Source organism: Carassius auratus, unplaced genomic scaffold, assembly GCF_003368295.1.
Source record: "Carassius auratus strain Wakin unplaced genomic scaffold, ASM336829v1 scaf_tig00053697, whole genome shotgun sequence".
NCBI classification, from domain to species: Eukaryota; Metazoa; Chordata; class Actinopteri; order Cypriniformes; family Cyprinidae; genus Carassius; species Carassius auratus.
In genome coordinates this window covers 15,386-42,132 of record NW_020527278.1, presented here as the reverse complement: position 1 = coordinate 42,132, position 26,747 = coordinate 15,386, and the positions used below count along the sequence as shown (strand labels likewise).

General features: G+C 35.0%; 1 pseudogene; it reads right to left on the bottom strand.

The window, feature by feature from the left end:
- On the bottom strand, positions 1–26,180 carry LOC113090240 (NACHT, LRR and PYD domains-containing protein 3-like; annotated as a pseudogene).
- Positions 26,181–26,747: the final 567 nt, after the last annotated feature.

Here is a 26,747-nt window from a genome sequence, read left to right as displayed (position 1 = left end):
TCACTCAGGTCCAGCTCTCTCAGGTGTGATGGGTTTGAACACAGACCTAGAATCAGGATGAGACACTGTTTCTCTGTAATTCTGGATCCACACAGACTGAAGACAGAAAAAGAAAAAGAAAAGACAATGAATGAAACCTATGTTCATTTCATGTGTGAGATACATAATGGATAAATGCCATAAACTCACTAATACAAAAGCAAAAATCTGGAAACATAATTGTATAATCATAACCCAATACTGGATAAATTGGATTAGATGATACTATTTACTGTCTCTGGAACCATCTATCAAAAAAAAAAAAAAGAAAAAAAAAAAAAAAAAAGAAAATCTACACATTATTCGTGTAAATTGAGATACAGAATTGACTGTATAACAATAAAAAATAATACAATGCAATTTAGTACAATGCAATTTAGTACATTAATCAAATTTGGTTGAGGGTAGTTTACCACCACTAAATACTAATTTAGCTTAAAAAATGTAGATGCAGTCAAAAGTTCTATAGTGCTGGAAAAACATATAATTCTGCCAAAATAATCTAATGTCATTCACTTCTATCTATTTCACAGTAAAGATTTGTCCCAGTTCAGCATATAAAACAATTTAACAAAATTTTGGTTACAAAGTTTCAAATGTTTCAGAGTTTAAAGTTCTTGCTACTGACACACATACAGAATCATCAAACCATTAGTTATAGCATAATAAAATTTCATCCTGCTGTAGCTGCGGTACAGTATAATGTTACTAACTCTAGTATTTCCAGATTGCATTGTGGGTTCATCAGTAGATCACAGAGGTGTTTCACTCCAGAGTCTCCTAGTGGATTTCCACTCAGGTTCAGTTCTCTCAGATGTGATGGGTTTGATTTCAGAGCTGAAGTCACAGAAGAACAACCTTCTTCTGTCACATCACAGCATCTTAACCTAGATTGGGAAAAATAAGATCAAAAAACAAACATTTTTCATTCTGTATTAGTCAAACACCAAAACAACAATTTGTTTTTTTTCATGCATGTAAATGCTCCTCACCTCAGTCTCTCTACTTTACAGTTTGAATCCTTCAGTGTGTCACATAAGTGATTCACTCCTGTGTTTTTTAGTTCATTTTCACTGAGGTCCAGTTTTCGCAGATGTGAAAGGTTTGAACGCAGAGCTGAACTTAGACTGAGACATTGTTTCTCTGTAATACTGCATCCACACAGACTGTGGAAAAGAAAAAGTGAAATAACTCAGATCTATAGTGATTATCTTATTGAATAGCTACAGACTAGTTTAATTCCCAGTCTAATCTGATGTGTAAGAATTTTTTTTATTATTTTGTGCTTAGACGTTATGCTTTGTATATCTATTCAGATATTATACCGCTATTTTTTGCCAATGTTTTTTTGCAGTATAATTTCTGCAGTAACGCTAACAGTCATAGATTGTCAATCATTTTATTTTCTCTCTGGCTGTGTAAGAGTATGTGTAAAGAATGAAAATGTTTTGGTCTCTGGATATTTTATGGTCTCAACATTTCTATGTTTCTTTGTTCAACATTGTGGAGCGGTTACATATATTTAATTCAACATATATTAAAAATAATTGCTCTTTGTTAAAGTCTTTCACATTCATTCCTAGGGTTGGTCAATTTGTGTGACATTTTAATGATCACTTAGTCTCATCAAATGGTTCAAAATGACTGAACAGCCTAGGAGTGTTAAACAAAAAGTGTGATCATAGATGAAATTCAAGAATGTGCAGTGCTATAAATGATGTAACATGAAGTGTGGTGTCTTAAAATACACCTTAACAGCAAACTGTGACTAACGCTAGTATTTCCAGATTGAATTCTGGGTTCCTCAGCAGGACATCAAGGTTTTCAACTCCTAGTTTATTTCCACTGAGGTCCAGTTCTCTCAGGTGTGATGGGTTTGATTTCAGAGCTGAAGTCAGAGCAGGACAACCTTCATCTGTCATATCACAGTATCTTAACCTATATTGAGAAAGAGAGCAGAAAATAAGATAGAAGCTAATTTAATTATAAAAAAAGAAGAAGAAAAAGAAATAGACAAAGGAAGAGAGATCATTTTTATTTTACTATATCACAAAAAAGCACAAAAAATTTGAAGACCTTTTCATAAATATGTGATCTCATGAATGTTCCTCACCTCAATCTATCCAGTTTACAGTGTGAATCCTTCAGTACGTCACATAAGATCTTCACTCCTCGGTTTTGTAGCATATTGTCACTGAGGTCCAGTTCTCTCAGGTGTGATGAGTTTAATTTCAGAGCTGATGTCAGGATGAGACACTGTTTCTCTTTAATACTGCATCCACACAGACTGAAGACAGAGAGAGAAAAAACAATGAATCAGATCTACGATGATCCAGTAAAGTTAAAAGTTTGGGTCCCATGACAGTAGTTTTTCCACTTGAAAAGCACTTTATAAAATAATGCAGCTCAGAATTCAGCATCATAAAATGTACTTTTCAGAATATTCTACTGTAATTCTACAAACAGTTTTATCCCTCTACAGTAATGTAAATATTTGTTGACTTAACTGAAAATATATTTTTATATATTTGTTTTGCCAACTAAAAAAAAAGTTTGATGTCCCTCATTTTCATAGAGCTCTGGATAGAAAGCAATACAATTTTAAATACATAATTTTAATGTATCTCTAATTCAGGCAAAAGAGAAAATAGTAGTATCAACTACTGTAACATTACTATTAAAAGCAATTTAACAATGTAGAGCATGTAAAATACTCACATCAGTGTGTTGATTGTACAGTGTTTATCCTGCAGTAGAGCAGCAAGCAGCTTTATACTTGTGTCTTCAAGTTCACGTTCACTCAGATTCAGTTCTCTCAAAAGTAGTGGGTTTTTACCCACAATTCCAGTCACATAATGACAGGCTTCTTCTGCAGCAGGACCTAAAAACCTGCAGAAGGGAAGATGGAGCAAGATTCAATTCAGTTTGCAACTATTCAACTAAAATAAAAATGAAAATATTGCTTAAAAAACACTAAAATCACTCACCTCAGTGTCTTCAGTTGACAGTTTGGATGCTGTAGTAAATCACTGAGCTCCTTCACTCCTGATTGTCCAGGATCATTTCCTGTGAGATCCAGCTCTATCAGGTGTGAAGGATTTGATCTCAGAGCTGAAGCCAGAGCTTTATAACCTTCTTCAGTGATACTGCAGTCTGAAAGTCTACAGAAAGCACATTTAAAATAGTAATACAATTCATTACACAGAAGATCATTTTCTACCAAAAAACATTTTTTCATTTTATTTATTTTATAAAACAAATCATATTATTTATTTTCCTCTTTTGATCAGAAAAGAAAAACATACTTCATATCTGGCAGAAATATTAAGGCTGTGTTCACAACAAAAATGATAACTATATGATATAACTAGATGAAGATAAAAAAAATCATATTAAATTTAAAAGAATCACACCACAACTAATAACAAAGATATAGTTGAACAATATTGTTTGAATAATTTTAACAGTTAACATGTGAACACATTCATTAGAAATATTTAAAAAGTCTGAAAATCTAAACGTAACCAAATGTAATCAGTTATATTAATAAAATAATTTAAATAGTTACCCTTCTTCCTACATTTTAAATAAGATAACTTGTAGTCTTTAATCTACTGCATTTCCAAAGTAACCAGAGTTCACTAAAGTAATCCATAGTTATGCTACTCAACCATGTAGTTTATGAATTATATAAGGGTATTTTGTCATCATTGGAGTCTGCTGCCCCTCCATCTCCACTACATAATTAAAGATGTGATAGTTACTGCACAAAGTGTCCAATATTACATAATCTGGGTATTTAAAGTGCACTTATTCTTTTTGTAATTTTCAGAGTTAACATGTGTAGTGGACTACTGTTGAATTGGGACACAGCTATAAACTGTAATAAAATAAAATAAATAAATAAATGAATAAATAAATAGAGATGGATTGAAGCGTCTCCACTTACTTCCACTACAGAAAAGTGAAGCTAAAACATCCCAGTATAGCTGCTTAAATATGCTGAAGGAGTGGATGCCGAGTTGCCATATCCTTCATACTTATATTATATTATTTTATTACATGATTTCTTGTTTGACTATTAATCAAGTTATAGCAAGAGTGAAATGTGTAACCTAATGTGTGCTGTATTTCTTTTCCTCAAGATTAATGTCCGCATATTATGTGTGTGTATCCAACCGTAATGATAAGACACTTGCCAGTGCTAGAAAGCCTTGAATTTTAGATAAGTTCTCTGTGTATGTGTGTTAGTATCTGTCTGTACAGGGAGAAGCTCAGACAGTCCCAGGACAAACGATCAACTGCCAGTGTTCAGCATATCAGATCTACGTCTTTGGAGAGTTTTATCTAGGTTTTGGAACCAATCAGAATTTTGTTGACTCATGTATTGACGCAATTAGTATCCTCTGTCAGGGTATAACTGTGGTTGATTTTGTATTGTACTGGGGGCGGCCTGCGAACTCCTTCGAGAGTGTTGAAGCTGACTTCTGCTGATGAAATTGCAAACTATTTTCTTCAAGTAAAATTATTATTTTTAATTGAACTCATCTCTGACTCCTGGTCTTCATTGCGACATATCTGGTCCTTGGGTTTTAACTGTAAATTCCCCTACAGTTAATGGTGGAGGATTCGCGGGCAATAGTTCTTTGGTGACATTCCTGATCAATCATCAAACCAAGGTAGGAAAGATTTTAGATTTAATATTATTGGTTAGGGACTGTCTGTGGAGAACGGGGGTCAAGAGAAGAAAGAACGATAGACTCACTCAGACGTGAGGGAGTAGACACTAACTCCGGGGGTGGAGAAAATAAATTGTGTCACATATACCTGTAAATAAGTAACCTTGTGAGTTAAGGGGTACAAGTATACATCGTAGGTCTTGATATAAGATATTTTTCAGATGTGTACAATTACAGAGGGAACAGGTGCACACCTATAGGTCTTAGAGATAGACGTGAAAGTTTGTTTTAGGTGTGCACAGTCCAGGGGAGGACGAAAACACATTCTTGAAAAGCACAAAGGCCGTAACAGGCAGTGCTGGGTTTAGCATTTGATAGCCGAGGCAGAGTGCATTTACGGCCGGGGGTAGCCAATTAAGGATTTGGAAATTCAGAAAGGAATGTAAGACGCTAGACGGGGGGTTCTAGACGTATCTCGCTCTTTCAAACTCTTGACCACTCGTTCGAACAGACAGGGGCGCCCCGAGCTTAGAAATAGGCCAGGTCAGTGGTTAGGGAAAAGAGTATCCAAAATTAGTGTTTAAAAATAAATTGTGATAATTCATATGTGCACCTATAAAAATATAGGGATATATGCAAGGGAAAGTATTGATTGATCTGGGATGCCTCAGGAACAACCCCAAAAGAGCTAAAATGTAGTTTTCATGACCCTGATTGGATTGGACCAGTATATGGAAATTCTGGAATATACTTTGCAATTTCATCACGCAGAAATCAAGTGCTGTTGGTAAGATCGCCGCCTCAATATGTTTTTGTTTTATGATAGAAATATGACTGACAAATTAGGTAACCTGGTCAGCCCTGATAGAAATAATGAAACAGAAGAGAGCAAATGCTGTAAACAGTTTGGCTCTGAAGCTCTGACTTTAAAAATATTCTCTGAATTCATTGAAAGAATGGTCAGTCTGAGCTTTAATTCTGATTGTAATGTTAAAACAAAAACTTGATTGGCTTTAAACTTAGAAAGAACCTGAGAAATAAACATTTATAAATGTATGTGCCGATTTGTTAAAAATAATCCCAGAAGTAACTGAGTGATGATTTAATCTGATTCTCTGTGCATAGAAAGTTTAAATGACAAAGAATGATATCATAAGATCTGTTCTAGTTCCTATATAATTGTTGAAAGTCCTGACAAGGCATACTGAACAGAATTCTGGGTTAGTAAAAAAAAAAAAAAAAAAAAACTGTAGGCACACAAATTGGCAGTGGCATTTTGGAAAAACTTAGAAGCTTATGTTTTGCTTTAAAAGATAAAATTGCTTTGACTACAATGAAGCAGTTGTTTTATCTCATGCTGGCCCCCACCATGATTCTGGCTTAAGCTGTAAAAGTACCAGACACATGTTCTGAGTGAAAAATTTGTAATTCCTATATTTACTAATGTTTGGCCAAAAGATTAATTTTATTGTTGGATTGCAAAATTGCAGCCACGCAGCATCATAAAAATAAAATAAAATGAAGAGAAAAGAAAATTATTGTTTGTTTATGAGATGATAAAGTTGTAAACAAGTAACATAAACGGGGGTTTCAAAGTAACTTTGAAGACAGCATGCTAGCAAGACCCAAAGTAATATACCTGGGTCAGATAACCTCTGACAGATTTAAAACCCATGTTGAAATTCAGAAGCCATGGCCAGAATTAAGTGAATGAATAAATACAAGTTGATGTAAAAGTAATGACAATGACTGCAAAGAACTTTGAGAAACATTTGAGTTGCGAAAATAAAGTAAAAATACAAATATAAAGATGTTTTTTTTTAATGCATATAATTTCTGACAAGTTTTGTAAAATGATAGTATGATGAAATTATGTTAAAAATAAATGATAATGCATTGTTACGAGTTCTGAATCCCTCTGAGTTCTCTCTCTCTCTCTCATTCAAAGTAAGCTAAAATGCCGTTATCTGAGCCTGTGTTTAAGTGATAAGATATTTATAGTACAGCACAGTGTTTCAGTCAAATCATAGGCAGAGATGCTAAAGGACATGCTAAAAAGAGTTCAGATTTAATGCATTAAGAGGGCAATTGGTAGTTAAATGTTCAACTGCCCAATGCATGTAAGAAATAAGAGATTATAAAAATAATGAATAACAATTTAGGAGCAATTGTTGGCTATTTGTTCTATGACCAGTAACTTATCTGTCTTATTTTTTTAGTCTCCACCATCATACAGGGCCTGATGGCTGCAGCTACAGAAGCAACAGAAAATTACAATGAATGGACGGGTGTGAAAAATTAATTCACTGAGTAATCTCAGCATGATAGTTTGGAGGTATCCAATTGATTTTAGTGATTAAATATTAGTTGATTAACCTTTTCCAATGTTTTAACACTAGTAGGTGCTGTCAATGGCTCTCATGGTTCTTGAGTGCACCTTTCCTTAAGCTGCAGGAAATACTGGATTCTGGAAGAAGACTGTCGAGGATGTTTCAACGGGAAAGAGTGGTTACCAGTGTGCATGAGGTGATTTCTCAATGACGGGTAAGATCCTCTTCTGGCCAATAGGGGACAACCTAAGGCAGGGGGTCACCGCCACTGGGCACCTGCCCTGAAGGGAGGTGTTATATGTGAGATGGTAGTGGAGTTGAGCGGATGCTCGATAGGCCTAGAGCATCTTTAAGAGGGGAACTGTATGAAGTACAGCAATCTGCCTCAAAATGTGAGCTCCTCCAGACCTGATCACCAGCAACCGCATTCCTTGATTGATTGTTGTGACAAGTGTCCACAACTTGATGCAACTATGCCAGTGGATCACACCCTGAGGACAAGGAGCTTATTTATAAAGAGTTAATGGCAATGGGCTTTCAAGAACCATCTGAGACCATGTGATGACAGCCATTATTTTGAGACAAAAATTTCTTATGAGGCTAAAATGATATTGAACTAATATGTCTATATCATAGTCTTTACTCATGCAGGTCATTAGGCATGACACAAGATGATAACAAGATATGGTGGTGGCTAAAAATGAAGACTGCTTCTGCTTAATCAAGAGATGGTTTAGATTACAAAGGTTAAGGGAATTAAGCATGTAAGGTAAAAATAATTTTAAAGAAATGTTCCTAGCATTATGTATTTTAAACAGTTTAAACTGAGATTTTAGATCTAGAAACTTTGACATTTTTAACTTATTTGAATAATTTAGGGTTATATGTTGTAATGAATTTGATATTATAGTCTAAGTTAAAAGTTTGGCAAAAATTGACAAAATAAATAAATAAATAATATTTTGCACAGTAAGAGAGAGAGAGAGTGCTTGAGCGGAGGCAGGGATGGTGCTCTGCTTCTCTTATCGGCCTGCTAAGTAAAAGTAACCAAAAGAGAGCAATGATTTTAAGACCAAAACAACCCAGCTGATTTTTCTCAAAATAAAAATCATTAATGAACAGGCAAACTTTGAGATTAGATAAGAGACCAGGTTCAAATTATATGCACAGACAATGTTTAAGTTTAAATCCTTCCGATTTAATACCAAAAGCAAACCTTAAATATGAGCTGTTAAAATATTAATGTATTAAGTGTGTGCATGCACGAGGATGGCTACTATATATTTTTGGGGGACGATTTCGTTCCTGTTTTGTTTCAATTGTGTCACTAACCTCTGGAATGAGTGTTTTATCATTACAGATGTGTTAAGTGAAATTACTTTACAGAAGTCGATAATTCTGAGTGAAACTAATAAAAAGACAATGCCGAACATGGGACGAGCTTTAAGTGGATTGGTTATCTAGCTCTGTCTGCTACTGGTAATAATGATTTGTTTTGTCTTTTATAATGCTGATTTAAATCACTCTCTGGATTAATATGTTTAAGATTGTTTATATGATTGGATTTGTGAAATTTAAGTTTGCCGTCCAAAATGGGTTTAAAATCCATGCCTAAATTTAAATGAGGGTCTACATTTTAACAAGTTAACACTTGATTGTTTGAATGGTAAAAGGTAAATATTTTAGACTTGACGGCAGAAAAACAGTGACAGATTGGCTACGTCACTAACCAAATTATTCAGAGAGCACCCTCACATAAAGAAGCCTGGTTGGAAAACAAAGGAGTGAATCCTGTTTATGTAATATAGTGCAAAAGCAAAAGCAGCCGTAAGGCTTTGTGGCTCTTCAAGGTCTGAATGACGCAATAGTTTGGTTTATGTAGAACAGAGATAAGTTGAACAAAAACGTGTGGATCTCCTGGGATAGCCCCTTAATGGAGGAATACCATAACAAGAGGTTTGAATTAATTGAAATAGCACAGCAAAAAAAAAAAAATAATAATAATAATAAATTTAGTTTGAACAAAACAATTGTAATAGGCTCTATGGAGCTGCTTATGTCTGACCTGGCTGACCTGGTCAAATCAAATCAAATTAATTTTGTGAACACTGACAGGGCTTTTTGATAATGTATACTGTTTCAATACAGATTTACAGAAACTGAGGATGTCTCTTTAATAAATATTTGGCAGTTTAGAACTAAGTAACAGTATTGTTCATTTAGTAATAGTATTGGGAAATCTGCTCTTTTTCAGTTTATAATAATTTTGAGTAAATAAATATCACTGCCAAATGATAAACATGAACAAGGGTTTTTAATACATTGGTCACGTAGCTGACCTGTAAGCATTTCTAACTGACAAAACAGTGAGAACTAAATTGACTTTATACGAAGTATTGAGGATTTGCCTCTGAATGTGTCGTTAATATAGTATGAGTACAGTAATATGGTGTGATAATTGACAAGATTTGCATAAAAAAAAAAGGTCATAATAAGGCAATGAGTATGGTTAACAGTAATGTCATGGTATAAAAATACATGCATGACAATAAGTGGAAAGGTTAGTTGTATTTTAAAAGTTAGACACTTCCATAGTTAAAATGTAATTTTGATCAAATGTTGTTAACAATGACAAGTTTAGGTTAATGGTTCATGTATGTTTAAACAGCATGTGAACTATGATGACTGCAACTGGATTCGTGGTGAAAGGAAAACTTAATAAAAGGGCTATTAAGTAATAAACTAGGAACTGCTCTAGGTTTTCGAGGAAATAATGATTATGATTATTTTTATTTTTATTTTTAAAGATGGCTCAATATTGATCTTACTAATTTTTGGTTTGTTTATTTTTGTGTTTTTAACACCAAGTTTGGAGTGAAAGGGTAAAATGGATATTCAATCTCTATAATTGTATCATTGATCGGGAAAATGATAAATTTTCATAAAATAAGGGTATCTTTACTGGGATTTAGGTTATAAGCAATGTCTGTATTTGGTATCAGTGAGGTGACTGAAGGTCTGACATATGTCAGGAATGCAATAACGGTGGTTATTCATTTAGCCCGGTTTCCAGAGAATAATATATATATATACGTTTATTGTAATGAGTTTATTTTAAGATATGACCAAATTAACTAAAATTCATCATAGTTGTATAAGACATGTTAAAAGAAAACAAATAAGGCAAATATCCTTCTTAAGGGTTGAAAAAAAAAAAAATGAATTTATTATAGTGTATGCAGTTTTCTTTAATGATTTGTTAAATCTGGTTAATGAATATGCAAATTTAGTTTTAAGGCTGTTGGATAAATGTTTTGTTTTAGAGGGTGAATGTGAAGTAGCTGTAGTAGCAAGAGAGGTATTTACAAAGGTATGTGAATGAAAGTATATATGGATGGAGGACACTTTCCAGGTAGAGGGACACAGAATGATTCACTGGAAAAGACATTATGTGAAGAAAGACTAGTGCAAGTGCCGATATTGTGGGATTAAGTAAGTAGATGAATGTATATGGGAAGTAAGAATGTATATGGGAAGTATTTTGTACAAAATAATGTGTGTATTACTAGGAATGTCAGCCAGTACCAGAGATTTTAAGTATATGCACATGTTTAAGTTGACCAACAGCCTGTATTATTAGCATGCATCACAACTACACCTGATCTCATTTATTAGACCAGATGTGGGGTATTAGACCCCACATTGATCTAAAACGGGGGACTGAAGGAGTGGATGCCGAGTTGCCATATCCTTCATACTTATATTATATTATTTTATTACATGATTTCTTGTTTGACTATTAATCAAGTTATAGCAAGAGTGAAATGTGTAACCTAATGTGTGCTGTATTTCTTTTCCTCAAGATTAATGTCCGCATATTATGTGTGTGTATCCAACCATAATGATAAGACACTTGCCAGTGCTAGAAAGCCTTGAATTTTAGATAAGTTCTCTGTGTATGTGTGTTAGTATCTGTCTGTACAGGGAGAAGCTCAGACAGTCCCAGGACAAACGATCAACTGCCAGTGTTCAGCATATCAGATCTACGTCTTTGGAGAGTTTTATCTAGGTTTTGGAACCAATCAGAATTTTGTTGACTCATGTATTGACGCAATTAGTATCCTCTGTCAGGGTATAACTGTGGTTGATTTTGTATTGTACTGGGGGCGGCCTGCGAACTCCTTCGAGAGTGTTGAAGCTGACTTCTGCTGATGAAATTGCAAACTATTTTCTTCAAGTAAAATTATTATTTTTAATTGAACTCATCTCTGACTCCTGGTCTTCATTGCGACATATCTGGTCCTTGGGTTTTAACTGTAAATTCCCCTACAATGCCATAATAAACAAAATACTCACATCAGTGTGTTGAGTTTACAGTGTTTATCCTGCAGTAGAGCAGCGATCTGTTTCACTCGTGTGCCTCCTAGTTCATGTTCACTCAGATTCAGTTCTCTCAGGAGTAATGGGTTTCTTCCCACAATTCCAGTCACAAATTGACAGGCTTCATCTGCAGCAGGACTCAAAAACCTGCAGACAGGAGAAGTACATTGACATTACCTGCCGTTTAATGAATTTTGTATGTTTTTGAATTTTTTTGAATTTTGTAAGTATGCGAGTAATCATTTCAAAGGTTTCTGTATGATCAACATTTTTTACAAAACTAGTTTTAATGGTAAAAATTATATTTTAAATAAGCCTCACATTCCAATCTTAAAATGATTTCTTGAGAAACATAAAATGAGTGAGTAACAATCATAAGTGATTCAAAAATAATTTGTCTCAAATGCATGTTATTGCAGTTGAATTAAGCTGAACCTCCACCACATATGATTTTACACGCAATGCAATCTTTCAGTCAGTGTGTGATAGAAAAAACTGGAGTGAAAATCGTCCCATTTAGGTTGACAATGCATGCAATGTAGAATTTGAGTTAGAAACATTTTAAAACTTGTTAAAAGATGATGAATACATTGCTAGTGCTTTGTAAAAAAAAAAAAAGTTGTGAAATCTAGCAACAAAATGGCTAAGTTGACATTACTGGAGGTGAGTGTTTTCTGTGCATCTTTAATGCCTGGGGACAACATGGCTCTCAGAGTGTGCAAGATTGGAGGAAAATAAAGAATTAAGATGCAACATCCATTTTGTTCCCGATGTATACTATTTTGCTGCAAAATTCTATTTTCCTTATTTTTTCTATTTTCAACATTGGTTGTATAAAAACAAGTTAATTTTATTGAAACTTAATTACTAATCCTCTTGACAACTTACTTTACTACTAGTTTTATTTCTATTAGTTCTATTGCACTTTATTATATTACTCACCTCAGTGTCTTCAGTTTACAATTTGGATCCTGTAGTAAATCACTGAGCTCCTTCACTCCTGATTCTCCAGGATCATTTCCTGTTAGATCCAGCTCTATCAGGTGTGAAGGGTTTGATCTCAGAGCTGAAGCCAGAGCTTTATAACCTTCTTCAGTGATACTGCAGTCTGAAAGTCTACAGAAAAATAAAAACATTAATTAAATTAATGCTGTGGATCAAATTAATAACAGCAGAATATTGTGAATCTTAAATTGACTAAAACACACTGGAGTTAAAAGACATAATCACAATGCAATATATAATACTGTGATTGATGTTGTGTTGAGTGTAACTGATGGCGAAATGTACTCACTTGAGTATCTTCAGTTCACACACAGGATTTTTCAGTCCCTCACAGATCTCTTTGACTCCTGAGTCCAGCAGACGACTGTTGTTCAGGTTCATCTCTTTCAGGATGGTTTTGGAGGAGAGAACAGTAGCTAGAACTGAACAGCTTTTTTCTGTCAGCCTACAATTGTTCAGCCTGAACACAAAAACAGCATTAGTTATTATACAGCACATATTCAACACACATCAGATCAACAGATCCCACAGACCACACATGTGACCAAGGTTTTTTTTTTACACTGTATAAACAGAAGATATAAAATCATGTTTACTCACTTCATTTTCTCCACTTTGCTATGGGAGTCCATCAAAAGAGCAGAGAGCTTCTCTCCATCCAGATCTCCTAATTTTTCTTTACTCAGATCCAGTTCTGTCAGAAGTAATGGGGTTTTACCCAGGACTTTAGTGAGATACTCACACGCTTCCTGTGCAGCAGGACTTTTCAAAAACCTAAAAGAATGATTTAAAAAAATATATATATATACAGGTCCTTCTAAAAAAAATTAGCATATTGGTAAGAAGTTCATTATTTTCCATAATGTAATGATAAAAATTAAACTTTAATATATTTTAGATTCATTGCACACCAACTGAAATATTTCAGGTCTTTTATTGTTTTAATACTGATGATTTTGGCATATAGCTCATGAAAACCCAAAATTCCTATATCAAAAAATTAGCATATCATGAAAAGGTTCTCTAAACGACCGATTAACCTAATCATCTGAATCAACTAATTAACTCTAAACACCTGCAAAAGATTCCTGAGGCTTTTAAAAACTCCCAGCCTGGTTCATTACTCAAAACCGCAATCATGGGTAAGACTGCCGACCTGACTGCTATCCAGAAGGCCATCATTGACACCCTCAAGCGAGAGGGTAAGACACAGAAATAAATTTCTGAACGAATAGGCTGTTCCCAGAGTGCTGTATCAAGGCACCTCAGTGGGAAGTCTGTGGGAAGGACAGCGTGGCAAAAAACGCTGCACAACGAGAAAAGGTGACCGGACCCTGAGGAAGATTGTGGAGAAGGACTGATTCCAGACCCTGGGGGACCTGCGGAAGCAGTGGACTGAGTCTGGAGTAGAAACATCCAGAGCCACCATGCACAGGCGTGTGCAGGAAATGGGCTACAGAGAAGCAGCACTGGACTGTTGCTCAGTGGTCCAAAGTACTTTTTTTCGGATGAAAGTAAATTTTGCATGTCATTCGGAAATCAAGGTGCCAGAGTCTGGAGGAAGACTGGGGAGGAGGAAATGCCAAAATGCCTGAAGTCCAGTGTCAAGTACCCACAGTCAGTGATGGTCTGGGCTGCCATGTCAGCTGCTGGTGTTGGTCCACTGTGTTTTATCAAGGGCAGGGTCAATGCAGCTAGCTATCTGGAGATTTTGGAGCACTTCATGCTTCCATCTGCTGAAAAGCTTTATGGAGATGAAGATTTCGTTTTTCAGCACAACCTGGCACCTGCTCACAGTGCCAAAACCACTGGTAAATGGTTTACTGACCATGGTATTACTATGCTCAATTGGCCTGCCAACTCTCCTGACTTGAACCCCATAGAGAATCTGTGGGATATTGTGAAGAGAAAGTTGAGAGACGCAAGACCCAACACTCTGGATGAGCTTAAGGCGCTATCGAAGCATCCTGGGTCTCCATAACACCTCAGCAGTGCCACAGGCTGATTGCCTCCATGCCACGCCGCATTGAAGCAGTCATTTCTGCAAAAGGATTCCCGACCAAGTATTGAGTGCATAACTGAACATAATTATTTGAAGGTTGACTTTTTTTTATTAAAAACACTTTTCTTTTTATTGGTCGGCACTGAGGTGCCTTGATACAGCACTCTGGGAACAGCCTATTCGTTCAGAAATTTCTTTCGGTGTCTTACCCTCTCGCTTGAGGGTGTCAATGATGGCCTTCTGGACAGCAGTCAGGTCGGCAGTCTTACCCATGATTGCGGTTTTGAGTAATGAACCAGGCTGGGAGTTTTTAAAAGCCTCAGGAATCTTTTGCAGGTGTTTAGAGTAAATTAGTTGATTCAGATGATTAGGTTAATAGCTCGTTTAGAGAACCTTTTCATGATATGCTAATTTTTTGAGATAGGAATTTTGGGTTTTCATGAGCTGTATGCCAAAATCATCAGTATTAATACAATAAAAGACCTGAAATATTTCAGTTGGTGTGCAATGAATCTAAAATATATGAAAGTTTAATTTGTATCATTACATTATGGAAAATAATGAACTCTTTCACAATATACAATTTTTTGAGAAGGACCTGTATATATATATATATATATATATATATATATATATATATATATATATATATATATATATATACACACACACACACGCAGTGTTCCACAGTTCCACAGTGGACCATTTGAGACCTTTATCTAGTTTCATACAGTACATTGGACTTAATGTCTTTCAATAATAAAAAAAGAGGTTTTAATTACCTGATAGTTTTCAATTGATAATGTCCATTCTGTAGTAAATCACTGAGCTTCTTCACTCCTGATTGTCCAGGATCATTTCCTGTGAGATCCAGCTCTATCAGGTGTGAAGGGTTTGATCTCAGAGCTGAAGCCAGAGCTTTATAACCTTCTTCTGTGATACTGCAATTAGATGGTCTACAGAAATGTTCAAAATAAAATGTCTTACATAATACAATTGAAACATGAAAAATGCAACATTGTGTTGAGAAATAATTTTAAAATTAAAAACAAAATCTGCTAAAGAAAAAAAATCTTGAAATGTGTTTAATTATCTAGCATTAAAAATGGTTTAACACTATGATTTAAATCACTCACCTGAGAGTCTGCAGTGTGCAGTTTGTATTATCTAATCCAAGTTTCTTCACTCCTGAATCCTGCAGATTATTGTTGCTCATGTCAAGTTCTTTCAGACTGGAGTTTGATCTCAGGACTGTAGCAAGAGCTGAACAGCTTTCCTCTGTTAGACCACACTTACTCAGACTAAAATGATGAACATGAGTGGGATATGTACAAGCACATAGTACCTGAAGCCAACATTCAATGAGTACTGATAATTATTGTGTTTTGAGGAATAATACTCACATCAGTGTGTTGAGTTTACAGTGTTTATCCTGCAGTAGAGCAGAGATCTGATTCACTTGTGTGTCTCCTAGTTCATGTTCACGCAGATTCAGTTTTCTCAGGAGTAGTGGGTTTTTGCCCACAATTCCAGTCACATATTGACAGGCTTCATCTGCAGCAGGACCCAAAAACCTGCAGAGGAGAAGTACATTGACATTACCTGCCATATTAATAATTGTTTTCAAATGCTTGTGACAGAGCCTTTAATAATTTCAAAGCTTTTAAAAATAACATTTTCTTGGTTTAAAAGATTAGTTCACTACTAGAAAAAAAAATCTGATAATTTACTCAACCCCATGTCATGTACAATGTGCATGTCTTTCTGGCTTCAGTCACAAAGAAATTAAGGTTTTTGAAGAAAATATTACAGGATTTTTCTCCATAAAATAAACTTTTTTTTTTGGTTTGCAATGATTTGAACTTCCAAACTGCAGATTCAAAGGGTTCTATACAATCCCAACTGAGAAATAAGGGTCTTATCTAGCAAAACAAAAACATTTTTAAAGAAAGAAAATGTATAAAAAAAATGTAACCACAAATGTTAATTGTTATGGCCTGCAACCTTTTGTGCTGTACATGTTATTTATTTTTGTTCTTCTCTGTTCTCACTCTCATGCTCTTAGGTACCACCTTGCTTGGTTTCTGTTGGCTCTCTGTGCTGTGATAAATCATAAAATAATTATGACAAAATGTTTCCTTCACCACACTCTCATCCGAGAGGTTCAAATGGAGAAATGGAGATGTTGTTCACAAAATAAGGTAAAATAACATTACACGAGGATTTCGAAGTACACAAACAAATATTTAATCAACTGTCTTTTCCAACGTGATTACGCAATGTATGATGATGTGCATGTGCATCGCAGAGCTAGTGCAAGATGAACATTTGTGGTTAGTATATAAATATTATTAAGAAAATGACTGATCGTTTTGCTAAGTAATATCCTTATTCCTTGGATGGGATGGCTTAGAGACCTTTGAAGCTGCACTGAAACTGCAATTGGAAAGTTCAGATCATTGGGAAACATTTAAGTCCACTAAATGGAGAAAAATCCTGGAATGTTTTCCTCAAAAAAAATAAAAAATAATAAAATAAAAAAAAATTATATATACTTTATAATTTTATACTTTATATATATTATACTTCATAATTTAATATCTCTCACCTCAGAGTCTTCAGTGAATATTTTGGATCCTGTAGTAAATCACTGAGCTCCTTCACTCCTGATTGTCCAGGATCATTTCCTGTGAGATCCAGCTCTATCAGGTGTGAAGGATTTGATCTCAGAGCTGAAGCCAGAGCTTTATAACCTTCTTCTGTTATACTGCAGTCTGAAAGTCTACAGAAAAGAGGTGTCTAACAATAATAATAATAATGATGATGATAATAATAATACTTTTATATATTAAATATGATTGAAATCACTGTCTTATTATTATAAGGAATATTGTTTAAATACCTATTGCTTTGTTAAAAAGTCAAGTTTAGAAATTTTTTTGCACCTCTTCATAAGTGCTGACATAAGAAGACATAAGAAGAATCTTACCTTTCTATTTTTGGATTCGAATATTTTAACTCAATTTACATACCCAAGTTTTTCCAGTGTGCATTTTATATTTTCTAGTCCATTCTTGAGTTTCATCACTCCTGAGTCCTGCAGATTATTGTTGCTCATGTCAAGCTCTTTCAGACTGGGGTTTGATCTCGGGACTGTAGCGAGAGCTGAACAACTTTCCTCTGTTAGACCACAATCATGCAGCCTAAAATTAAGAACAGGAGAGAATTTACAAACACAAAATACTTGATGACAACATTCAGTGATCAATGGAGAGTATTAATTATAATTATATCTTTATGATAATTTAAATGTACCATAATACATTAAAAAAAATGCTCACATCAGTGTGTTGAGTTTACAGTGTTTATCCTGCAGAAGAGCAGTGATCTGATTCACTTGTGTGTCTCCTAGTTCATGTTCACTCAGATTCAGTTCTCTCAGGAGTAATGGGTTTTTACCCACAATTCCAGTCACATACTGACAGGCTTCATCTGCAGCAGGTCCCAAAAATCTGCAGAAGAGAAGATGAAGCAAGATTAATTACAATTTAAAGATAAACTTTTCATATTAATTAAATATTTTTTACAAATAAATTGCCTACATATCAATTGCTTTGCATTATTGCATTATGACTCACCTTAGTGTCTGCAGTTGACAGTTTGGATCCTGAACTAAATCATTGAGCAGCTTCACTCCTGATTGTCCAGGATCATTTCCTGTGAGATTCAGCTCTATCAGGTGTGAAGGGTTTAATATCAGAGCTGAAGCCAGTGCTTTATAACCTTCTTCTGTTACATTGCACTCAGAGAGACTAGAACAGGTATAAATATCGTAACATACAAAAATATACAATTATTAAATAATGCCTGTACACTTCTCTACACTGGAGAAAGATGTATGGATCAACATATATTTACTTCAAATTTCTTTATAGAGAAGTTATATTTTTCAAATTTTTACCCAAAACAAAGTGTTATGACCACTAATGAGTAAATATGTGTAATTTACTGTCTGTTTTATTCATACTGGAATCCAGAGGGAACCTTTATGCACAAACTCCAGAAATGAGACTCACAGAAGTAATTTAACTTATGATGTTGAAGGAAAACCTAATATTGAAAAAGGCATTCAGCTCTTGCTTCAACTGAATAAAACACAGGTAGAGACTTTTAACTGATTACAAGTGAAAAAAATAATAATACAATTGCGGTAATATATGGTTTATCCATGTTCATCCATCCATCTTGGTTATTTCATAAGAATCAAGCATATTTTAATGCAATGCTAATAACATCAATAGTCTTTATCACTTTATAGAATGCTACACAATAATATGTATTCTACCTGAATCTCTGATATGAAAATCCCTCAAAACACAAAAAACAAAAAGCATTTAAAACACTTGACTAATGTTAAGAAGTGAATTTGGAGTGAAATCATGCCATTAAATGATCTGTTTTGGACAACAGGATTGTAAACAGGCTCACACACATTGCAAAATTGTATCGCGCACATGCTAATGCAATAAATGTATTCACCACACAGATGATTTGTTCTTAGCATGTGCAACATATATGTAACAATGTACAGCCCGACTGAATATAAGGCAAAGAAAAGGTCTTAGAGACCTTTAATATGTTACACATCAACTCACCTGAGTTTCTCTAGTTTATGGTTCCCTTTCAGTGCATCAGCGAGTAGCTTCACTCATGAATCCTGTAGATTATTATTGCTCAGATCAAGTTCCTTTAGACTGCTGGAGTCTGAACGGAGAACTGAAGCCAGAGCTGAACAACTTTTCCCTGTTAGATCACACTTACGGAGCCTAAAAAATAAACAACTTGTCAATGTGTATAGATTCTAAAATGTAGAAAATTTACAATACATGCTCGCAAAATGCCCCCCCCCCCCCAAAATAAATAAATAAATAAAAATAAAAGTTGTTCAGTCTGTACCACAATAAACACATACCAACATGACCTATGTGCATTTCAAATAAATCTATTGTGACCATATGTGTCCAGACACTGTCTTATCTATCTTCAGAAACAGGGTTGGTAAACACTGCTCTACATGACTTTCACAGGAGCATTAGTTATAAGGCTTTACATAAACTTAATTAACAGTATTTCAGTACATTGTATAAACACTTAATACATCTTGTAAAGAATATGTAAAAACAAATTACACGTTTTGTACCTCAGTATCTCTAATTTACAAGTTATACTTTTCAGTCCAATGCAGAGTTTCTTCACTCCTGAGTCCTGCAGGTTATTACTGTTCATGTTGAGCTCTTTCAGATTTGAGTCTGATACAAGAACTGGAGCGAGAGCTGAACAGCTTCTGTCTGTTAAGTCACATTCATTTAACCTACAACAGGAAAATACCAACAAACAAGCTGAAATTGAATACATACAATATATTTGCTAAATACAAATATTAATCATTCACATTTCTGAGGTTTTGTCATGTCCGTAAATAGAAAGCAGGAGACCTGGCTACTATATCAAAAAGTGTGTGGAGGATTTGTTGCTTGTTCTTTCAACAGTTACTTAGACATTAAACCTGCCTTCTCAGTGGCTGCATTTAATCAATACAGTTCTAAATAATAATTATTAGTTATCATTAGAGCATTTGTTTGCTTGATTTAGATAAGTACCAAGTGTGACCGGATGAATTTTATCACGGTTTGTGGATTCCTTAGAATAAGTTTCCATTTTAAGTTTTGCATATTCCCAATGGGAAGACACGCTCGCTGGCGTTGAGTGATACCTTGTCATTGATTACACCTGCTGGCTCAATCATTGAGTTGTGTTCTAGTGGCAGCCTAGTGGCTTTATAAGTATAAAGTCTAAGTGGTACAGGGTTATTCTGCTCTGTGTTCTGGTCTTGTGGTCCATAAAGATCCAGGGGTCTATGTACTGTTCCTCTTGTGTGTGTGCATATCCAAAGTGATGAGCGCCAGTAACATAAAGCTCACTGTGGTCTATGAATGATGTGTAGCCTGAGTGCTAGCTGTTGTTTCATAAGCAAGTATGTACGGCTGTTTCTCACGCTGGCTTCATCTACGGCTGTTCTTACGGCTGTTTTTAAAGAATATCATCTGATCCTACAGTTTCATTGTCCTTTGCATGCAGCTATAACAGTGGGCCATCACAGTACTGGACCGCTGCTCCCCTGAGTGTTCAGTGCATTTATATCTACAGGTGAAAGTGTTGATCTGTGATATTGATGCTTAACAGAAGGGCAGTGTATTTGTTTCTTTTGCTTTAGTTTCTTTTTGGTTTGTCACTTGCTTCTGGATTTGTATGCACTGATTTGCTGTGGGGATTGTCCTTTCTGTTAATTCTAAAACTTTATTACGGTCTCTTTGTAACTGTGGGTATTTAATTGGTAAACTGTTGATGAGACCATTTTTTAATATTGTAGGATTATTGACTTTAAAATTAAACGTTTTATCTGGGTAAGTCACGTCTCTTGCTCTTTTTAGTAGTCTCGAACCTGTTCCTTGAGCAGCACCTGAGGGTGCGTTGTATTTCCCTGGGTGCAAGCCCTAGGATGGCATAATCATATTTGAGCGTTAGCTCAAACACCACCTGTACCACTCACCGCTTTCATTTTTGTCTTTTTTTTTTTTTGTTAAGTTTTGCTATGGTCAGTGAGGTAAATTGCACTTATTTTCTGTTAGCCATTAAGAAAGAACAATTCCATTCTGTGATCTGATCTGACTGAGCAAGCATTAGAGCTAAATTATATATGGAGGAAATATTATGTATATAGATATTAAAGATGCATTAAATGGATTCAGAACTAACTATATGTGACTTAATGTACTTTTCAAATGAGTGTAAAAATGACTTACAGAGCTCTTTTGGAAGTTTTGACAACTTCCAAAAGTCTAAAGAAACATTCATCTGATTTCTTGAATTTCTGTAGATCAAACTCCTCCAGCTCCTCTTCTGACGTCAACAATACAAATGCCACAGCAGACCATTGGGCAGGAGAAAGATCAGCAGATGAAAGACTTCCTTTGTTAAGTTGGCTTTGAATCTCTTTCACCAGAGTGTGGTCATTCAATTCATTCAGGCAATGAAACAGATTGATGGATCTCTCTGCAGATAGATTAGAGTCTAATTTCTGCTTGATGTACTGAACTATTTCCTTGTAGCTCTGGTCATTGCCGTCTTGCTGAGTTAACAGGCCTCTTAAAAGTGGACGATTGGACTCAAGTGACAGACCAAGGAGGAATCGAAGGAAAAGGTCCAGATGTCCATTGTCACTCTCAAGGGCCTTGTCCACTGCAGTCTTGAGCAAATCAGTCAATGTTTCACTTTTGTTTACCTGTTCTGTAGAGTCTTGATCAAAGACACTTTTGTTGTTGAGGTCTAGGAACAGATGTGCATAAAGGGCTGCAATAAACTCTTGAATGCTCAAATGAACAAAGCAGTACATGGTACCAAGGATGATCCCTGTTTCCTCCTTAAAGATCTGGGTACACATGCCTGAATACACTGATGCTTTAGAGACTTCAATACCACAGGCTTCCAGATCTGTGTCATAGAAGATCAGGTTGTTTCTTTCCAGCTGATGAAAAGCCAGTCTCCCCAGTGAAAGGATGGTATCTTTATCCCAGGAAACATCATACTTCTGTCTGCTCTGCTGGATCTGAAAGCGGAGAAAGTGTGTATACATTTGTGTCAGAGTCTTGGGAGTGTCTTCAGTATTTCTGATATAATTTTTTCTTTTAATTTCCAAAATGTTCTGTAGAACAGTGGCTGAAATCCAGCAGAAGACTGGGATGTAGCACATGATGAATAAACTCTTTGAATGTTTAACAAGCTCAACAATTTTGGTGGCCTGATTCTCATCTGTGAATCTTTTTCTGAAGTACTCCTCCTTTTGTGCATCATTGAATCCTCGTATCTCTGTCAGCCTATCGATACAGTCAGGAGGAATCTTACTGGCAGCTGCTGGTCTTGTGGTGATCCAGATGAGAGCAGAAGGAAGCAGATTTCCCTTGATGAGATTCGTAAGGAGAACATCCAGAGAGACTTGTGATGTTACATCACGACAAGTCTCATTACCCTCAAAGTTAAGAGGAAGACGGCATTCATCCAATCCATCAAGGATGAACAGGACTTTGAACTGATTCCTTCTTGTAAGGTTCAGTCCTTTTGTCTCTGGGAAAAACTGACTTATAAGGCTCATCAAGCTTTGGTTTTCTTCATCCTTTAAGTTCATCTCCCGAAAAGGAAGAGGAAATACAAAGCTGATATCCTGATTTTCATTTTCTTCAGCCCAATCCAGAATAAACTTTTGCACAGAGACTGATTTTCCAATGCCAGCAACTCCTTTTGTCAGTACAGTTCTGATCTCCTTGTCTTGTTCAGGTGCTTCAAACAAATTTGTGCATTCAACCTGTATCTCTTGTGATTCATGACGCCTGAAAGCAACCTCAATCTGTCTTACTTCATGTTCAGTATTAACCTGTTCACTACCACCCAGAGTGATATAGAGATCTGTGTAGATGTTATTCAGAAGTGTAGAATCACCATGCTTTGCAATTCCTTCAAACACACATTGATACTTCCTCTTCAGGTTTGATTTCAGCTGTCGCTGATGAATAAGGACAAGCTCATCTAAATACACAAAAAGGAGCAAAAGCACAATGGTATGCACCTCTTTTAAAATGCATACATTGATGATATGCCACATTATTATTTTAGGAACATCTTACCCTCTAGAGTATCTGCAAGTTTATCTTGCTTCATATCTCTTAGGAAGTAAAGTGTGATATCCAGAGCTGCTTCTTTGATACTGCACATGCCCTCATTGAAGTCTTGCACAAAGTACTGTGTGTTCTCTTTTTGTAATATTTTCTTCAACTTTTCCAGCTCATTTTTCAGAAATACAACTATTTTGTTCTCAAGATCCTAAAAAATCAAACAAACAAACAAACAAAAAATGAAACACGTTTAAAACATATATTTTACATCTAAAATGAACTGCAGTAAAGCAAGAGTACATACAGTACATCAATGAAGTTGTGCTAGTTACACAGTTAACTACAAATTTACTAGAACATAAAATAGACAAAACTATTTTTTATTATAAATAGCCTATTTATTATTTAATACATTTGTGAGATTAAAAATGCAACACAACCTAACACAGGAGATTACACATCTCTGATATAGCATTATAATTTTATGTGATTTTTGATACAGTTCTAAAATGAAAGCTGTTCAAAAAGCCATGGAAGAATTCTTCTACCTGGAAGATCCAGAGGCGATTTTCACTGAACTCTTTACGGAGGCGGTACGTCTGGAATTCTGAGGCTGATTTCTCATATTGAACCCTGTTATCAAAATTAATTTGTCCAGTGTTCACAGTAAATTAAAATAAAATTGTGTGTTTCTACACAATATATTGATATATCCAATATATCCTTAAGAAAAAGCAGATAAATGGCATGCAGAAAATTTAACTTTTTTTTTTTTATGCAAAAGCCCAGTTACATGTCAAGACTTACTCTCTTGAAAAAAAAAAAAAAAAACTACTTATGCCATGGTAGCTTATGTTAAACTGTAAAGGTAAACTTAAAGGTAAACTGTGGTGTCTTGTGTCCACACCTGTTGAGAAGAAAAGTTGCCAGTTCCACATCACTCTTCAAACCCTTCTGTGCTTTTAATGTTTGCCACCGTGTAAATTCTGCACCAATATTAACTGTGGTCTTCTGTCCTTTGTTACTAAGTCACACAAAAAAAAAGAAAAAGAAAGATAGAAAGAAAGAAAATACATGGAATTTAACAGGAGCACTGTTGACTTTTTTTGGGGTCAAACCATCATTCAATCAAACCAGCATTTTATTCCTACCCAGCATTCATCATTAAACAAAAAAGGGTCAATTTACAATGCAGTTAGATATAGTCACAAATGTCAAGAGACATATGAAATAAATTTTGGTAGATGATGGTGTTTCCTCACTGAATATTAACGGACGTAACATTGAACATTCACTCTTCACAGACACAGAGCTCAACACATGTGAGCTTGATCTTACACTAATGACACAAAGAACAGAGAGAAAAAACACTTTACTAAGTTATTCGATCTCATATGAATACATTCAGACTGAGGTTCATTAAAGGTTCATGAAGCTCTCTATTTTAGCACCAGTGAGTTATCACAACAATTCTGAAAAATATGAAAGATGTTGGTATATGTTATGCTGCAAATGGAGGCAGGCAGAAACATTACAATCATTACATAGGAAGAATTAAAGCCATGCAACACTAAGAATTTAGTTTATGTTGTTATTTTATCACAGTTTACACAAATTCATAATTCAAAACACATAAAATACCTTTTGGTAGGCGATGATGGTGTTTTCTCACTGAAATTGGGTTTATCCTTATTTGACTGGTCACTCTTCACAGACACAGAGCTGAACCCATGTGGGATTAACCTTACACTAATAACACAAAGAACAGAGAGAGAAAGAAAACATTTTTTTTACAGGAGCTGTTTCAGTCTCATTTTAATTAAGAGATTTAGTGTAATTAAATCCACTATAGCTGTGCATTTGTACTTCTCATGTATAGATGTTTAGTTGCCTGATGTATTTTCCATGGTAAATTTATGTCCCCTGTGTAATTGTATTATTGGAAAGAAGCTCCTGTTGCTCTAGATTTAATACTATGATTTATTGTTTTATGAAGTTTTAAATGCATGTACACCACAGTGGAGCTAATGTAACACTATAATGTAAAACACATGAAATACCTTTTGGTAGGTGATGATGGTGTTTTCTCACTGAAGTTAATTGGTGGATCATGTGACCAGTCACTTTTAACAGACACAGAGCTGAACACATGTGAGCCTGATCTTACACTAATGACACAAAGAACAGAGAGAGAAAAAATAGGAATCTCAATATCAAGAATTTTTGCACCACACTTAGAACTTTAACATAAACTATGTCCTGGTCTGAGACTTCATCATAATAAATGATCAGGACTGCAGCAATGAAATCATTGTTAAACTAACATCCAGTTGAAGCTGGTTCCTCACCCTTCATAATTCACACTTTCCTGTAAAACACCTGTGATTCTAAAACTTTACGACAGTGAATCCATATATGCATTAATTTAGTACCAACAAATATACCATAAATAAGTTAAAGCAACTATATCAGCAAAACTGACTTGAACTGCATGCAGTGAATGAACAGCTGAAAATGTTTACAGGCTAAGGATAGAGTTTTTTTTCCTTCTTTTTCAGATTTCAACACATTACATTTTAAATGTATATTGTCTAGTTTTTCTAGTATTTTTTATGTTAATATTTAGTAATTTGTAGTGTCTGTTAACTAAAATTATTAATTTGTTTTCCCAAAACAGCAGTTACGGTAGAAGTGCAGGAGCACATTACTTATAATTATGAAGTACTGGCAATTTGCACCGTATTTCCAAATGTAAAATACATCATGTACTAAACTCTTTGTGACAAGGATTTGTTCTTCACAGAAATAATAGTTTGAAATAATTAATTGAAGACAGAAACAGTCTTACCTCTCTTCCTCTGGGAGACTCATTTTAGATGGACAGTTCTTTCCTCACTCTTCTGACATACTGCAGCAAAAATGCCAGTGCATACAGTAAAGCATTGATTTTTGAAGACAATCAGCCATTCAGAATGATCTGGGGCAGGAGCGTCGGACTGGGGGTAAAACCAGTACTGATTACCAGGGCCCCAAAGGAAGAGAGGGCCCTTGAAAAGTCTGGAATATATATTTTTAAGGGGGGTGGGGGGTGGGGGGTCTGGGGATGACCAACGTGTTACTATAAATGACATGGCAGGAGAAAATACTTTTCTAAGCCACATAACCACAAAACAACAGCATAAAACAAAATCTTTCAGAAATATATTAATCTTCAAAATGTAAAGTATTTTCTGGCAGCTTTGTCTGTTCAGAGTAACAACCTCTGAAATAAGAGCAAGAACTCTATGTTTGTCCGTAACATGTTTTGTCTCCTTTTTACAAACAGTTAGAAAATTATTTTATGAATTTACCTTGATTCATTTTTTTACTCCATGTATTCTCTCTTTTTGATCACAAAATCCTTGATTTTCCAGAAAAAATAATCATTCACTCAAGTATATTGAGTTTGACAGAAAGACTGACTGACGAAATAGAAACATCCCAGTTGTAGTCATTGAAGTAAAGCCATTGAAATTGTCATTGCACAATATAACAAAGTACATTTTAATTATTTCTATAGAAATGAGTCTTATGTACATATATAAAT